The sequence below is a fragment of the Dermacentor andersoni genome, chromosome 1, assembly GCF_023375885.2.
Source record: "Dermacentor andersoni chromosome 1, qqDerAnde1_hic_scaffold, whole genome shotgun sequence".
Lineage (NCBI taxonomy): Eukaryota > Metazoa > Arthropoda > Arachnida > Ixodida > Ixodidae > Dermacentor > Dermacentor andersoni.
In genome coordinates, this window is record NC_092814.1 from 295,706,934 (window position 1) to 295,722,074 (window position 15,141).

The 15,141-nt window shown below is 46.2% G+C and overlaps 1 protein-coding gene across 1 annotated transcript in view; it reads left to right on the forward strand.

Annotated features, from left to right (window-relative positions):
- Positions 1 to 1,634: 1,634 nt before the first annotated feature.
- The window catches only part of LOC126548600 (band 7 protein AGAP004871-like), a 499,956-nt gene continuing 486,449 nt past the window's right edge, over positions 1,635 to 15,141 (forward strand). The window contains exon 1 of the mRNA XM_050196857.3: positions 1,635 to 2,059. The gene's annotated coding sequence lies outside the window, so the exon portion shown is untranslated. The remainder of the gene's footprint in view (positions 2,060 to 15,141) is intronic.

The window sequence follows — 15,141 nt, forward strand, 5'->3', positions numbered from 1 at the left end:
ATGACACCGGGCTACGTGGAGATGAGCAAATGGCACAATGCGTACGCTTACTTAGACAACTCCCAGAGGAGCCTGTCTGTGTATTCTTTCTTTCGCACGGTTATTTAGCATTGCAGCGATTGACAACGCTTTCAGCATATGGAAGTACGCGGATGCATCATGCTGCCCGACAAGGTGGGTAGCGTTCTAGTGCTGTGCACGAGGTCGCGGATTTGATTCCCGCCTTTGGTGGGCGTGCATTTCGATGCAGTACAAAAAAAAAAAAAACTACAAGATATGGTAGACTCAACTGTACTTGACGGCTACGTAATGCGAAGCATTCATTATTTCTAGAGAACGGTTCTATGACTGATGTACCTGTTGTGTAGCGAACTGTTTTGTGCAGATTACATGCTGTAGCGTTTATCTTTATACAGCAATACACAATATTTATAAAGGCCAAGATATAACATTGAAAGCAAGCTAAAACCCAGTGGCACGTACCCAGTGGGTCCATTGCGCATAATGTATATATCCAGTGTACATGGCCTGTGCACATACACAGCCCCTGTGGCGTATAACTTTAGAATACCCTATCGCCGAGATTGGCCCAAGAAAACGGTGAGATATCGCACCCGTCCGTCCGCTTGCAAAAAAGTGAGTGCACTCGCTGAAGTATGATTAGGATTAAAACGCTAGTGTTCTTCTTGGTGCACGTTAAAAGGGACCAGATGGTCGAAATTACTTCCTCAAGCTCTCCCCACTAAGGCGTTTCTTGCAGCTCGCGTTTTGTTTCGGGACGTTAAATCCCTAATGTGATTTGGTGCACGAAACATTGGTAATTTCTCAAATGTTTGTTATGACTACTGTGCAAGTCGCTTTGGGTGAAGAATCAAGTGGAGGTAGATGGTCAGTGGACTTAGTCGCTCCACGACAAAGTGTTCGTTTTCATCTTCTTTAAAAAACTATTATTTACTGACGGCATCAAAGAACTATAGGAGGGATCTCCTGTCGCGGTAGGCGACACTCAACACGAGCACTCTCTTGCCCATGCTTTGTATACCACGCACTCGATATCTTTCGTTAGCACGGCGGTCAGTGTCCTTCTAATGCCGAAACAATCGCCCACTTCCGGCGCCGTAGTGAGCTTGCGACGGGGGATAAGGCGCGCCTTTCGGGCAGACCAGAACTAGGACGCCCTTATATGACCAGCGTGCACTCAGACTCCGACGCAACCCTGGGCATACTTCCCGTTGATTTTCGTTCTTTGCCTGTGCGAATAGCAGGGGTGCGCGGACCAAGGGCCTAACAAAGCTTTCAAGAAGCAAGCGAGGGAAAGGGCCCGATCGCACGCGAAGGGAAATGCCGCGACGCGCCGTCGGTCGCGCTCCTGCGCATCATCAACGCTCTCCTTTTCCCCACCGAGGGAGAGGGCGGCGATGGCTGCAGAGTAAGTGGGGGAAAGGAGGAGGCAGAGAGCCAGTTGCCTGGCAACGCATCGGCCAACGACGCTGGGTTCGCCCCCTCCCTCCTCCCGCGCTCTCCACAGCACTCTTGCCCGCTCTTCCCCGTCGAAAAACCCTCCGTCCTCGCGATTGCCGCGATCGCCTCGACTGGGCCCGCTCGACCGCTTCACCATTCGGCGGAGACGCCGACCAGTGAGCGCGTCTCGCACGCAGCTGCGATGGGCGTTCACTCCGAAGACAACGCTGCCGCCGCGTCGCAGCAGCGGTCCTTCGCCGTCGTCGTTGCCGTGGTGTTTGCGGGTACCGAGCAGGAGCGCCGATCCGCCGGCTGCCGGCGATGAGGCAACCGTGTGCCCGTTCCAAGACCGGAGGAAGCAGTGATCGCGGCAGTTCGTGCGCTCCGCTGTCGTCGTTCTCGTCGCCCGGCGCGCTGCTTCTGCGCCCGCGACGCTAGCGGCGGGACCGTGGGCAGGTCGGGCCGCGCCGTTTGAGAGTGACCGCACGTTAGGCGTGCTCAGCGGAGACCCGTGCGTCAGGAGACACCTGCGCACTCCGAGCCGTTGCTGTCACGGAAAGAGCTCAGGTGCAGGGACTGCGCTCGACGCCCGGGAAAGGTAAGTCGGCGCGAGCTGGGTGTACTGGGCCAGTGCAAAGCCGCTACTGTTGGCGCTACTGACATTGTGTAGAATTCGAGCTTTGCCGGTAGAAAAAGAGAAACCCGATTAACATCGTAATTTTCACGGATGCAAGCAATCATTAGTGTCCGAGAATCAGAAGGCATGAAGGAGTGTTTATCACATAATTTCATATCACAAGTCATGTTGAAAGCGATAAAAAAGCAAGAAGAGGAGCGTTGCGATCAAGAGAGAGCATCCAGGTATGCAATATGTAGCCTGACCACTCCTGTGATAAGACTTTATCAGCGTTTCACCACAATCCAGATAAGGATAGGGATAGAAGTTCAGCAACAAATACATTGACATAAATGTCAGTTTGTTTGTTGCAGGATTTCATCCGCCATAGGAAGCAAATACAACTGCCCAACCATCGCGAATGACGACTAGAGTAGTCCTAAAAGATAAAACGATTTTATTTTTCTGATTTCACCGCAAGAAACCTGAATACTAAAAACACACGAAAGATAAATAAAATATACAGAGCCATTCCATTCCGTGAAGGCGGATGACCAGCGGAGCTGTATATATGTTGATAAACTATGTTAATTTAAATAGAGACACATACCACAGTGAATTTACGATTTCTTCCGCCGTCTTTTATTTTGTCACTAGGGCGACTATGACTTTGTGGTCGCTATGGTTTGCGTCCAGGGCTATTCGCATCTTCCACTGAAACAAGGAGCTCGATGCGTTTAGCACGGACGTTACCCTAAAGGGCACGTACGATGTGCACGAGGCCGTGGTGGTCGACGTATACCTCGGGTGCAAAAGTAACGACGAGTGCCTACGTGCACATGCGCGGGTTGCCAGTTTGATGCACACGGAAAAGGGCACTTTACCTCCTACGATTCTACTCGCTCGGGGTGAGCCCAACATGTTGCCATTTGCCCGTTGACGTTTACTTCCATTCTACGAAGGCTACATGACCGCACCGTCTACTGGCGATACACAAATGGCGAGTGGAGAGGGTGCCGCGTGGTTCTAACGCGAGCGCCGGCGGTGGACAGGTGGCGAGAGGAGAGGGTACGCCGCAGATACATAGGCGCTGCAGCAGTTTCACTTCTACGCGCTCGCTCTACGCGATGGTTCTACACGCGCGAGGAACCGACAGAACCTACCGTATAACAGATCCGCTGTAATAGAAATGAAGGAATGACAAAAACATCCGCTTGTTAGAGTTTGCTGTCGCGATGCCGCCAAAAATGGAGTCAAACACGTTATTATTGCAGTAAAAAAAAGAAGCAACAAAAGGGCATAAAGCGAACGTAAAAGCATTAAGCATTAAATAAAGCATTAAAAAAGCATTAAAAAAAGCATTATAAGAGCCAAGACCACGCCACTCAAGCGTCTCAAAACTGCGTTCATCTTGGCAACTCAATTCAAGTTGCAAATTCACCAGCTACAATTCGTAAATTGCAATATGTATCGTAAGGTAATTATTTACGAAGTTAACTAGTCAATTTTTTTATTCATCTTAAGATGTGCTTCGATTTCTCGTGCTAGCAATGACCGCCTCTTCGAATAATTCAGCTCTAGGGCAAGAATTATGCTATCTGCCACAAGCGATATTTGAAAGTTGTGTAGAACTTAATTATGATCACCGCGTATGTTTTTTTCTCTGAGCAAAGGAGCAGCTGATGCCGCCGAAAGACGCCAAGATCTCAATATCATGTATGAAAAAAAAAAAGGTACATGCTATGTTGGAAATCAACTTGTTCCATTGTGCACATTGTGGACTTGCGTACGCGCTAGCGCCCAACACTGCTTGGGGCGGAGTCCAGATCTCTTTGAACTGTCACCTACACTTTCGAATACTGTTCGAGCGTCTTCGAAAATTCGGCACTCTGTTCTCAAGTCTCTCTCTTAAATAGCTGAGGACCTTTAGTGTGCAATGCCACTTTTCGGAACAGTGTTTCAGCTTTATCTTTGCGGCAAGCGCCGCATCAGCTGGGATAGTCTCTGTTCTGCTATTCACCTAAGTCGTCTTATTGCACAGGCAGCATAGACCTCTTACTCTGAAGCACGAGCCCATTGCGTGTGCCTTTAGAAGGTCATCATATGACGACAAAGTGGCGTGATTTCGTTACTTACTTTAATGATTTCATGACCACTAGTATGGCTGCGGTGATTGGTTGTAAAATTAGAGAGAAAGGTTTAATGATACGAAATGCAGAGAGGTCGGCCTTGGGTGCATTCTTCTAGCCAGCTACTCCGCGTTAGGGGAAGGAGAAGAGGGAAATAAATAGGGAAGAAAAAGGCGCAAGATGGGTGACGATGATGAGGAAAGATGTAAAGCGTATAGTAAGCTATTTGGACTACTATTTGGCCCGTGCTTCTAAAAAAAAACCACAAGTAAGGCCTGGATAGCTTTAAAACTTGATTTAACGTCTGGCCAAGAGCCTAAAATAACGTCTACAACGAAATATACCGGTAACCGTCACGTCTGCCAGGGTAGTACCGATGGCTATATACATATACACGCCGGCTCGATATATTTTCTTGAGCCACGTCGCTCTATGACGCTAGTCTCCGCGAAAGTGGGAGGCCTAGAGGAAAACTGCTTCTGCGGTAAAGCATCATCGACACGTATACAAGGTAGCCGCATAATACTTTGAAAACATAAAAAATATGAATTAAAATGTGCGGTTTAACTTCCAAAAACTGCACGTTATAAGTAAGAAAGACGTTCTAGTGGAGTGTTCAGGGTTATATTTGATCATATGGCCTTATGTATGATGCCCATGTAATTTCTTTTTCTGATTACTAAACTTCTATAGGATACCTTAATATACCGTCCAACAAGGTAGCTGCGACGTTGCGCAGCGTCGCTTCGAGAGCACTAGCCGTCGGCTGGAAGAGGCTAGCTTGCATGCGTGTTCCAGCTAGTTTTCTAACCTTTCCTACTGTACACCGTCATGGAAGGCAAAAAAAAAAAAAAAGCGTTGCATTCAAGTGCAGACCACGGGGGACACAATCCTTTAAATCTAAAACCGCAAGCAGCACGCTGATGGCGGATGTTTCAGTTCAGTTACTATTAACAGTGCCGATACACATGGACACTGGCACTTGTCCTTTAACTGACGCAGTTACCAAGGGCACTTAAAGAATCATGTAACGCCTACCTTAACAACACGCAGGATTGGGCTAGCCGGTAATGTTACATAACGCCGATTGAAAAGCTCGTAACTATGTTAAAGCATACGTACTTAGTGTCCTTAAGTAGTTTTCTTTTGATGAATTGTGCGCTTAGCTCACTGGAATATGCGCCAAAGTTTTACATCTCCGGCCGACCGCTAGCGCCCTCTAAACAACGCGGCGCCATATTGCGACAATGTTTGGAGGCATAGGTTTTCCTCCTAAAAACAAAAAGTAAATAATCAAATAAGGAATAGAACAATAATGAAATAAAGAAAAAAAAGACAGTAAAGAGAGAGATAGAGAAAGAAAGAGGGGACGTAAATCTATCAGTCGGGCTGGTAGAGCGAAGCTACGAAGGACAACCACACGAGTTTCTCCACCTTACGGATTTCAGTAGAACGTACTTACTTGACCCATGTCTTCCGAGATGGCACGCACGCAGGGCGATCTCGGGAACCATGCTTGAGCAATACAGGCCTGTTCATCACGCATCCGCTAGCACTCACACGCAGACCGTGAGTTCTGGCGCTCCGAGTCGTTGCTAACATAGACGGCCTTCGTTTGCTGCCTAATTCCACAAGTATAGGGCACGAGACTGCTCGGTCTAAGAAACCTTTATGTACAACAAGGCATATTTAAAGCCTGTCTAATTAGCGCGGAGCCTGCCTGCTTTAGTTCTTTACATTACTCCTTACGTTATCAACATGAAATACAGGATTATAGACCGGTTCCGAGGTTTCTCTCTTCTGAGGCGCCATTGATACTCTGCCACTCAAAGACAGCCTTACAGAACGTGTTTTGTCAGCAGTACTTCACGGGCTCCTATGAACAACTCGTGTTAGGGATACGAGAAAAACACTGGCACGACATCGCGAAATGACGCAACATTCTGTGACGCAACATCTCCAGCAACGACAACGCCGACGAATATCCACGAGAAGCACTTGAAGGAGTACATATTTCTTCTGTACCTCTATTAAAGACTGACGCAACACAGCACCTAAGGAAGGTAGCTTAGGATTTGACAAAAAAAAAGTGGCCCACCTGATTCGTTATCTCGGTTCTGCCATTCAACTGCGCATGTAGCCTATAGTCATCCCCGAAGTGGTGAAGCCCTACTTCGTCGTTTACGAGCGGGCGCTACCATTCACCAATGCATGCTCATTTTTTAAATAGAAATGACCAATAAGCTCACCAGGCCTCAAGCGTCACGTTTGGAATGCTTCAAACAAACACGTACCCCATGCAGAACAGAGTGCATCACTACATGCCTGACCTATACACAACATCATATTGCGAAAATTGCCATAGCACACTAGACATATATCATTTGCTCTGGCCGTGTGGTCGGACCCACGCAAATAAGAATCAAGACTCCGCCAGGCTACAAGAAGCATTACGCAGCACGGACCTGGCGGAGCAGCTCTGGGCCGTCCAGCGAGCCCACGATGCGGCCAGGGAGTTAAAACTCCCGGTCCCAACGTGGGAGTAGCCCGCGCTATGGGACCTTGCACCTCGTAGCTCGCAGGACATTTCATTAAAGTTATTCGATCCATCCATCCATAGCACCGAACGCAATGCCTGTGATTGATGAACAAACTGTAGAACACCTCCTAACCTACTACCGGCCGTCCTTCGAAAATGAAACGCTTGCTCTCACCACCGCTCTAAACGAACTAGACGGAAGATTTTTCTCGTTAGTCAAATCTTGGAACCATAGTCTCGCATATCACCGATGCAGAAGGCAACAAAAGCGCTGCTGCGATTTATGAATACGACTAGATTGACCACTTGTGTTACAGCGCTAAGAATTTTCATGACGTCGGTGACTCTAGTGTGCATAAACTCTTGACTTTCTCTGCTTCGCCTAATATTTTCCGCGCTGTTCCCCATCTTCGCGTGCCGGGTAGCCGACCGGGCTCAATCTTGCTTAACCTTCTTGCCTTTCATTTCTCAATTTCCCCTCTCTTTCTTACTCACTCCTTACGCTACATCAGGCGTCTGCATCGCTTTTCTCGCTTCCAGAACAATTCCTAAATGTTCCGTGGTACTAACAATCAGGGCTATCAATAAACCAATCAGTGCCGTTATCTGCAGCCCTCCTCGCACTGTCCCGGTTAAGTAATTGAAGTGTGAGGGTAAGAATTCCCCACATTCAAGTAAGCCCCAGGAAAACGCGGCGCTGACTCTGGCACCATTTACACGGTGGCCCACACAAGCCCGCACTCATGGCCAGTTTACAATCTAGCAGTTTGCACGCCTTGATAAATGAATTTAAACGCTCGTGCGACGTCTCGCACTTCACAAAAAGGAAGAAAGGCCTCCGGCTCAGCGACACAAACAACACCAGGAAAATATCACTGCTGGGAGTCAATACAACATATGTGAGCAAGGGACATCATTTCCCAGGCGAATCCATCGCTTGTCTCGTTCCTGGCCGCGCCAACTAATAATAAAAATCCGACGACACCTAAGCGTTTCTTATCAGTTGTGAATGCGAAATAACTGTGTCGAATTGAACGCCGCTGAGCGGTGCCTCTAGTTATGAACACCTCGCCGGCAAGCGAGCGCGTTGAAACGCTTGGCGCGTTTTGATTTGGCCTCAACCGAGGCGCACTTAGAACGCCGGGGAGAGCTTGCGCGGACAAGGAGAGCGCGGATAACGCGGAGAACAGCGTCTGCACCGTACCTGCTCCTCGAGGTGCGCTGGTGACGCGGCGTCGCGGCGATGCCCTCTCCCCTTATACGCAACACCTGGCGCACTGTTGGGGCAGCAGGTGTTTCGATTTGCGTGCACTGATCCGCCGATCCGCGCTCACAACGTGGCGTCGCAGCCAATGGGAATTTAGCTACTGTTTCTCTGCTGCAGACATCGCCGTCTTTTAGCTGAATGGGCCATTTGATGTTTTCGCATCAATAATAATAATAATAATAATAATAATAATAATAATAATAATAATAATAATAATAATAATAATAATTGTGAGAGGCACCTGACAAATTTTGGAGATATGCCAACCTTTCCTCTACTTCGTTCACTTTTTATTTACTTATATATTGCATAATTTTACACTTCTGCATTAATTAATCATTTTGTAGCAATCGTCTTGTTAACCGAGGGTTCCGCTGCAGTCGTTTGACTTTGGCACCCTCGCCTGTATACTATAATCAATCAACCATGTATCTTGAAACAAAAATAAACTGAAACTGAAACGTCGAATGCTCGCTCATCGGTAGTCTTCTTAAAAAGCATCCAACTGCTGAGAGTTTCAACAGATAATTTGCATCTGTGTTCAAAGAAGATAACGGTGTTATGCCAAGCATTGGGTCTCCATTTGAGAGGCCACCTAATACAGGGGTGGAAACTTCCGAACAAGGTGCGCTAAACCTCATGCTAAAATTGAACGTAAAGAAAAGCCCCGGACCCGATGGTAACCCGAATGAGTTTCTATACCGATACGCTGAATGTAACTCAAAATATATCGCATTAATTTTTCGCTCTTCGATTCGTAGCGGTTCTTTGCCCAAGGTGTGGAAGCAAGCTCAAGTTATTCCTATCCTCAAAAACGGCAGTCTTGACACTTTATCAAGTTATCGCCCTGTCTCGATTACTAATACTTGCACGAAGCTGCTTCAACACATTATCTCGATACATCTTTTCAGCTATGTGAGGGAACACAATTTATTTTCTAAGTACAAACAATGCTTATCCAAGCACCAACAAAGCTTGGGCAAGGCTTATCTACTTCATCTTAGCCCATTGAATTAGTATACGATTTTTCGAAAACCATAAGCTTTCACGGACAAAGAGAATAATCTTCATGTATTTCGCAAAAGCGTTCGATAAAGTGTCTCACCATAAATTGCTAAGAAAAATTAAGGTAAAGTTTAAGAAAAGTCGCAGTATCGCCCGAAAGGCGAAGCATCGATTGCGATAGCAAATTATTAGACAGCTAGCTATACGAAGTACGCATAGTAGATTTATCGGCCGTATAAACTTGTGAACATAGGCATAGTGACTAAATTAACAAACGTACGTGGTGTCATGCGCGCACAGGCAAACATGAACACTTCTCAGTCGATGACCGCGGAAACGCTGGAGTGAGGAAGCGCGGCAGCAGCAGTGAGCGAATTGACCTTCTTGCCGCAACTGGCATCAACGCGAACTAAGCCGCGAAAGCACAGCGGACTCAACCCGGCGCAGACGGCTTTCAAGATACAGACACCCGGGCGGGTGCGCACGGCCGACCGGGCCGCCCAGAGTAGAACGCTCCCCCCTCCCTAGCGTCCCCCCCCCCCGGAGCTTTGAGCACGACGGAAGACGGCGCGCTTCCTCTCCACTTTCCTCGCTTGCGTGCGCGAGACTGAGCCGCGATCGCCGGTTCAAGCTCGCACGCTTTCGCTCGCACATACAGCATACGGCGCGCGGTGACGGCTTTGTCGCCCTTTGCCTTTATACGGAACTTCACGGCGACGGCATAAACGCGCCAGGAGTGTCCATATATTTGCTATAGGAATAAAAGGTTACCATTACAAATTGGATCTCATCTTATTTTCATTCTCGCGAGCAATACGTGGAGACTAGAGACACGAGGTCTCGAGTTTTATCTGTTGATTAAGGAGTGACTCAAGGTAGCATCTTGGGCCCCCTTTTATTTCTTTTATTTATTAATAACCTCCGGAATGACATATACATTTCCATGAGGTTCTTTGCGGATGACTGCATTATATACATTAAAGTATGAACAGTAGCCGACCAGGAAAAACTGGAGCTATTAATTTGTCCCTTTACCTGTTAGATATAAAAGGACTAAATGACTGTAATGATTGTTTTCGAGAATGCTGTTGTAGATTTGTATTTGATCTACTCCTGTAATAGTCTTGTGCAAGGGCTGATACTATCTGTAAATAATAATAATAATAGTAATAATAATAATAATAATAATAATAATAATTTATCCAACAGCCTGCAGGCCGGGCTAGGTACTACACAAATGCTATTGCTGCGACCGTGCAGCAGGCTAAGCAGGTTTGAATTAGCTGTGCCAAAAATTGCAAAATACTGCGCATAAAAATATGTAAAGTACGCAGTCAGGTTGAAGCACAGGAAAAGCGGGTGTTAATTATACCCAGCACCCAATAGATCTTACAGATGCGTTACAGGCATTCACGCCGTTTTTATTTGGCTCGCCTTCGAGAAGGACGAGAATATGCCGTGTTTCACGTATGAAGATTCTCCAGGTTCTCCAGCTGTAGTTTCTTGCACGCCATGTATGCATTCATGCACGCCATGTATCCAGACATGTACACTACAAACAGATGCACATCGTGTGGCGAGGTTGCCACACTTAACCACATGCTATGGGAATGTCGGGCAGTGCCCGACACTGCCCGGGCACTGCCCGACAAACAAGTCGGGCAGTGCCGACCCCTCCGTCTCTCCCACCGCCAGCCTCCGCTCGCGCTGGAAGACCGCCCTGCTCAGCTCCAACCTGACAGCACAACTCTGGGCCGTCCAGCGAGCCGAGGAAGCCGCTTCGAGACAAGGTCTCGGAACCGCGTCCGCGGCGGGTGCCCAGACCCACTAAAAAGACGCCGGACTCAAATCTTGTTGATTTGAAAATAAAGTGTACGCTCACGTATAGAAGAAAACGAGCCAATCATAGTTTAGTCTTCCTGAACGGAGCAGTGTATGCATTCTGAAGCGAAGGAATAGACATTAAAGCCGGTATTTTGTAGCATTCTATTGCACTTTTCATGTTTATTACCATGCACCGTGCGAAGTGCGAAATGACCCATCACCGCAATAACGGTGTCACGACGGCTACTCGGTCGCGTTTGAGCCAATGATTAATGGCGAAAGTAATGGAGAACGAAATGGGTTAGAAAATGCGGAACGTGTTCACAAAGTGTTGCTTACAATAAAGCAGTTTGTGAAATGGGGCTATCGTTCACAGACAGCGCGTATACGAACAGAAAGCTTAGGAGTGCGGCACAATTAAGGGTCCGCATTCAGAAAAGGTCCGTTTGAAGTGCCGCCGGCCATTTGCTAACGCCTCAGCCGTCGTGCCGTTATCGCGCCGACATCTATAATGAGTGGCAGCGCACAGGCATCAGTCAATGAACAAATGATTTGACTTTAGAACAGTTTTGTGAGGGGGGGCCCGGGGTTCGTATTCACGCAACAATTAGGACACTAGAGCTCCTCGTAACAAGAGCCAGCGACCAATCGAGAAAATTGAAAGAAAAAATAATTAGAAATGCTAACCACAGGGCTGTGTAGTCTCTGCATCCGCCGTGTTGGCTGAGTAGCTATGATGTTGTGCTGCTGAGCTCGACGCAATAGCCGCATTTCATTGGGGGCGAAATTCAAAAACATTCGCGTACTGCGATTTAGCTTCCCATTAAAGAACCATACGTGGTTACATCTATCCTGGGCCGTCCGCTACCGTGTCCTTCTAACCCACTGTACCGTTTAAAGCCGTTAAATCCCACAAATCAATAAAGTATTTGCCTGGAGCGGCTGCTTCAATGTTGTTTCCGTTTAAATCCAACTACATTCACTTCCGTTTCATTATGGAACTTAACTATTGCAGAAACCACAACGAAAAAAAAAATCTAACTTTTTGAAATCAATCAATCAATGTGTCAATGATACCTCTGGATTAGACATATAGATAATAGGACATATAACAGCGATATATGGACGATTACTTGGTGCTTCAGAGCGAAATGCCGTCAGTATCTCTTGCGGGATACGAGTTTTCTCTATCCTTGACTGTTCTTGTTTTAGTGCAGTCGCAAACAAACAAGCACAAGTACAAACCCACGAACACGCAAGGAACAGTTTGGCCTTGTGGGCTCGACGTGCTTGCTCCCTCAAGATTGTTAGAACGTCCGTGCAGGTCCCAAGAAAAACAGTTTTCCGGCGCAGTTTTGGCAGCGCAGTGAGGCATCGCTTGTTTATTTAGGCACGGCCAGACGAAAATGCTTGCTTTTTCGGCGTTGCACAATGTTTGACAAACTGATTCATTGGGGGTTCCCTGACCTCCCTTAGCGGCTAATGAGTTTGTCTGTGGCGCCTCTAGCGTGTCATTGTCACCGCTACGAATACGCGCCAACAATGTAGGCGATATTTATCTTTTCATGTGAACATACTGCAGGCCTCTCATAGCGTGTGCAGGAGCGGCTACATAAAAGAAGTTTTGTTTACAGGGATGACACAAAATGTTTTGCAATTATTAGCAATGGCAAAATTCCACAATGAGAATTCAATACTTTCCATGTGGTTTACAAAAAAAAAAAAATCAATGGTATCACTGCACACAGCAATGTTTCGTAGAATATTCCAATCCGGCCACGGTGGCCGCATTTCGATGGGAGCGAAACGCGAAAACACTCGTGTGCTTAGATTTAGGTGCACGTTAAAGAACCCCAGGTGGTCGAAATTTCCGGAGTCCTCCACTATGGCGTGCCTCATAATCAGAAAGTGGTTTTGGCACGTAAAACCCCATAATTTAATTTTTAAATTTAGAATATTCCAATGAGAGATGGCTGACGGAAAAGGGGAGTAGCTGTGGGCATTAACGCGACTTAAGAGTTGAGGAATTGCTTTGCAATACCCAGCCTCAATGAGAGCTTAAAAGATTCGTTTAGATAACGAGATCGTGGTATTTTGAAGTGACGATGATATTAGAGATGAATAAATTTTAGTCTAAGAAATGATTCTTCGTTATGAAAGCAGTTGCAAGTTTGCCCTCCTGCGGAAACCCAAAGCACCATAGACTGCTTTGAGTAGTCTGAGTGTATGAACCTGGTGGCTAGTATTTGTATCCGATCTATTTTATTAGTTAGGTGTTTTTTATTGGTACTCCAGATTAAATCGGGGCACTCTAAGCATGGCCTGAATAGTAGCTTGCAAGCATTTAGTTGGACATGTGCGGGCGCATTACGCAATTTCCCTCTGAAGAAAAATAATCTTCCTTCAGCTTTCTGAGATACGCCTGAAATGTTGGGTTCGCAGTTAGGCTTGGACGGGAGGTTAAGGCCCAATTATTTCACCTGATCGATTTTGCTGAATGTGGTGCTTCTGAGCGTATGTGTAACATTAAGCGGCTTTTTCTTATTGGTAAACGAAACGCAATGAGTTTTTGACATTTTTAATTGCACACCCAAGTGTTATACCAAAAGCAAACTGACTGCAGTGAATTATTAATTTCTACTGGATTGCCTGTGTTATGCATGTCTATATACACAACAGATTCATGAGCAAAGAGTCCCATCTGAATGGAATATTTAACGGAGAACTGGAGGTCATTATAATGCATTAGGAATCAGAGGGGTGTAAGAACTGACCCCTGAGGCACTGAGTTATCCAGACTCCCTACCGGCTTAGAAGGGAGTTAGTAATGTAGCTGGGTCATTGGATTTTTAAAATTTAGTTTTTGCAGAAAGATAGTATTAATTACCTCTTAATATTCGGTTAACTCTACCAACTCTGCTTCTCCTGGCAGACTTCAACTTATAACTTAGTTTAAAGACTCGCAAATATGTTGGCTGTGTTTATGCTAACAGACTTCAACCTATAGGTTTACGTTGTTTAAATAAAAGCTTGCGAACTCTGCACGTTTTAGTCAGAGTCTCTAGTTGTCTTTGCTTAGGACATATTCGTTCACTTCAACGTGGCCCACCTCACGGTAAACCAACCAGGCAAACCGCTGACCTCGCGAACAGTAACTCCCCTCTCAGTAACTTCTAAAACTGTGATTATTCCCAAACTGCCCCTTATTTTGTATGTGTGTGTGGGTTTGTGTGCGTGTTCGTGTGTTTTTGACTGTATCAATGCAATAGCTGTGATAATGTTTCTATGTTTGGCGCTTCATTCTTTAATGAAATTCATACTGGGCTCATATGCATGCATTGCATTAGCAACAACTGATGCAGTAGGTTGCTCTGTGATTCTCTCGCAAATCCTATGAAAGTTTACTGCTCCCTAGATATGTAATCATAAACAAATGAAGCAATTTCCGTACTAGGCATGCAAACTATGGGCATTTCATACTGGGCATGCTGGTATTCATACCAGAATGGCCAATTTTGCCTATGTGTGAACCAGTTTACGTGAAAAGTATCTCACAGAGTATTTGCCGTGTCCTTTAGGACCAATAACATTTTCCTATCGATGTCTTGCCCACATAACCTTGTATAAATACGATCAATGCGAAAATATTTATTCATAGTTGGTGCGACCAAACAATCGTCTTTATTAGTGTCCCTACGCCCGGTAAAGCGTATTCTGTTATCCGCATACGTTGCGTACCTACTGTGTCGTAAGGTTTTCCTGGGGTGAGTGTTGTCCAGCTCGAACTTTCTTCCTTTTTTTGTGTAAAGTATCACAGTGTACAGTCCATGCTAGACAGAAGCCTTTTGTTTTTACGCTTAAGTGCGTCATTTGAAAGGGCTAAATGTGATCAATCTGTATGAGTCCCACAATAGAGCAATCCACATATAAAGTATATGAGTGTCAGTAAAAAGACTAAATGAAATCAGTTTCAAACCAGTATCAGTTTGTAATTACGGACTATACACTTAAGCTAGGTAAAGCGGTATTCAACATACGCATAGCATTAGGCGGTTGCGTTTTAGCATAATCGACGGCAACAAGCTGTGAACTCCGGTTTCAGAAGTTGCTTACGCTTGCAGCGACAACTTCTTTGTTCTCGAACTTTGCCGTCTTGGTACAGCGTGCCACATTTGTTGGCTTCGTATACGAAAAGAAAGCTTCCTCAGACAAGCACGTATAGTGTCGCCCGGAAATGTTTATAGATCACGGTGACAGTGACGTGACCAAATTTCCGAACGAGTGCAGACGCATTGGGACC